General features: G+C 53.9%; 1 non-coding gene across 1 annotated transcript; it reads right to left on the bottom strand.

Annotated features, from left to right (window-relative positions):
• Nucleotides 1-132: 132 nt before the first annotated feature.
• Nucleotides 133-241, bottom strand: LOC141576958 (U6 spliceosomal RNA). The gene has a single exon (XR_012505360.1). It is a non-coding gene; the product is annotated as a U6 spliceosomal RNA (small nuclear RNA).
• Between the last annotated feature and the right edge of the window lie 2,727 nt (nucleotides 242-2,968).

Genomic DNA, 2,968 nt, shown 5'->3' with positions numbered 1-2,968 from the left:
GTAAATAGGTTCCTTGGAGTCTTTTTAAAATGGAGTTATTTATGTATGGATGGGTGTCTTGACTTACTTTCAGATCCCACCTAGAAGTGATGGCATAGGATATCTGTCTTCCTCTGGGTGACTGACATCACTAAAGCTACGGAACGCTTCACGTATGTGCGTGTGTCGTCCACGTTCAGGGGCCGTGCTGATCTTCTCTGGATGGTTCCCGTGTTAGTCGATGTGCTGTGGCAGCAAGCGCTTGCCTTAGGGTTTTTGTCTCAACCTGAAAGCCGGCCCGGAGACTGAAGGTCTTCTAGTTGCCTCCACTATCTGCCTAGGACCATCTCCACGAACGTTTCCCATTTTCTCTCACCCTTTTGTCTTGGCATCATTGAGTACTAAAATGCTCCGTCTCCTGAAGCCCTGCAGACTGAAGCTGGACAACGGGAGGTAAACGTCAGAGAAATGGCCACAACAGCTCCTGTGGAAACCACCCTAGGGCCTGTTTTTGGAGGAGCCGCTCAGAGAGTTGAGCCAAACACCCCAGGACATCATCAGAGGCATTTCAAACTGCTCGAGCCGTTTCGATGACCCCGATGTGTGGAAATCTCCTACCAGACTGACCCCCTACTCCCGGCCCTGAATCTGGTTTCTCATCTGCTCCAATGATTAACCTTTGTGCTGTACTTTGGTTTTCCACACAAGTGCCTCTTAGGCGATACCTGACTGCTTGCTCCCTAGGCCTAGCTTCAGAAGCCCATCGACACCACCGCCTCCTGAGACGAGATACTACAACTGTTTCCTTGAACAGACCTGTTCTCAGAACTAAGAAACTGGGTCCATGAAACGCAGGCCCTCTAGGAAACTATTCCCTCCCTCCTGCCCCCACACCACACGCACGCACGCACGCACGCATGGACGCACATGCACAGTCAACAGCCCAGCTTTTAATGTGTAAAACTTCCAGGGAAGTTACAGAATAGGGAAATGTTGGGGTCCAGAGTAGGCTGCCCCAAAATGTGCCCGATGGACTATGCTGAATGAAAGGGACTTCACAACTGGCCAAGGGGGAGGGTATAGGTCAGTGGTAGACTGTGTGCTTAGCAAGCAAGCACAAGGTCCTGGGTTTAATCCCCAGTACCTTCGGTCAAAAATAAATACATAAAATCGAATTCCTCTCCCCGCCCCCCCCCAAAGTATACACTGCTGTATGTCAACTCTGTCTCAATAAAACTGGAAGAAAAAAAGGAAAAAAAAATGATTTAACAAAAGAAAGAAAGAAACAAACAAAGAACTGCCCGAGGCAAGAGGAACACTCTGGCCCTCCTTTCTGCCTCCCTGGAAGCAGGGGAAAAAGAATTTTGTTTTTTTAAAGTCTCCCATCCCAGAGGAATCTATCAAGTCAGAGGTCTGCTTCCATGCCCTTCCATGATTCTCAAACGGTGTAGTGGGGTTTACCCAGATTAGGAAAAGGAGGGGACTCCTTTGGCCTGAGACCAGGCGAGATTCTCCCCCTCCCTCCCGCCTCCCTCCGTGCAGTTGGGACGGGGTGGCCTAAGGGTGGGGAAATTGAAACCAAAGAACAAAAGCCGTTCAACAGAGAGGAGCCGGAGGCCAAGTCAAAGGCTCTGACCTGAGCACAGAGCTTTCTGCATTTGAATGAAGCGATTGAACGAGGCCCTGCCGAATGGATCCTCCTGACGTCCCCGCCCCCGCTTCCAGGAGACAGTCAGTCGATTTGGGACCGATCGGTGGAGAAGGCCTGGGAGGCGGCGGCGGCGGCGGTGGCGGCGGCGGCGGCGGAAGCAGCGGCGGGGGCGGGGGGGGGGGGTGGTGCGCGGGCGGGGGCGGGACCAACGGTCGCTCCAACTCTGCCTGCCTGCCTGTCTGCCTGCCTGCCTGCCTGCCTGCCTGCCTGCCTGCCTGCCTGCCTGCGGGGCTGAGGCCTGAGGGCCACGCTGGTTCCTGCCACTCAGGGAAACTTCTGCGGGTGTTGCCGAAAGATCGCCCTCCCCCACCCCGTCCCTGACGAGCCAAATAACCCAGAGACAGGGTCTTAGAGTTTAGAAGAAAAGAGGCAGCTTGATTGCTTTGCTGGGCAAAGGGGACTCACAGCAGGCTAGTGCCCTCCAAACTGTGAACCCGTCTTGGGGTTGGGGTTTCATGCTTCTGTGGACGAACAGGTTGGAGCATGAAAGGGAATCACAACAGGCGGGAGCACAAAAGGTGCTCATGATCAACAAGGGTCTCTGATGAAACTTCCTCCTAAATCTGGATGAGTGTCTGATAACATGGGACCTCCTGGTGGTCTAGTAGGTCATCAGCCCGTGACCTTCTTTATCTGGTCAGACTCACCCGGCGGCACCAGCGCCACGGAGGAACTCGGGGTGGGGGGTGGGGGGTGGGAGGGGGCTGGTCGTTCTCCTGAGCTTATCCTCCCGTGACTCCCTTCCTGGGGAAAGACTCAGACGCCAAACATGATTGTCAAGTTGAACGATCAGAGGAAGGTCAAATCAAACAGTTAGAATCGACAACTTTAGCTGTTTTTAACAGTGGGCCTGGAGCTGGGAGCGGTGTCTGGTCAGTCGAGTTTGCTGATCGTTCTAAAAGCAAGCAGTAAGCATAAAGCCAAAAATTGGCTTAGCCTAAGTGCGGCCACTTCATGATTCCTCCTTCACTGGGGGCTGAGGCGTGGGGGAGGGCGGGGGTGGGGGACAGGACTGAGGTGGCGGCGAACTTCTCCGTGAATGCTCGGAGCCGAACTGCTCTCTGGGCCTAGGTCTGAAAAAGGCCTGAGTCTCAGCTATGACAGATTCTCTCTCTTTCTGGGCACATGGACTGACTCGCCCCGCATCCTCCCATCCTGTCAGACCCTTTGGACACACACCTCCACCTGAAGAGTTCTTTGGCCTCGTCCAGAAAAAACAAACACACGCACGAACAAAACCAAACGAGCACACAGAAACCCTGCTGATCTCCTTGGACC

The sequence above is a fragment of the Camelus bactrianus genome, unplaced genomic scaffold (assembly GCF_048773025.1).
Source record: "Camelus bactrianus isolate YW-2024 breed Bactrian camel unplaced genomic scaffold, ASM4877302v1 HiC_scaffold_50, whole genome shotgun sequence".
Lineage (NCBI taxonomy): Eukaryota > Metazoa > Chordata > Mammalia > Artiodactyla > Camelidae > Camelus > Camelus bactrianus.
The sequence above is the reverse complement of the archived record's forward strand: the minus strand, read 5'-3'. Positions and strand labels throughout refer to the sequence as shown.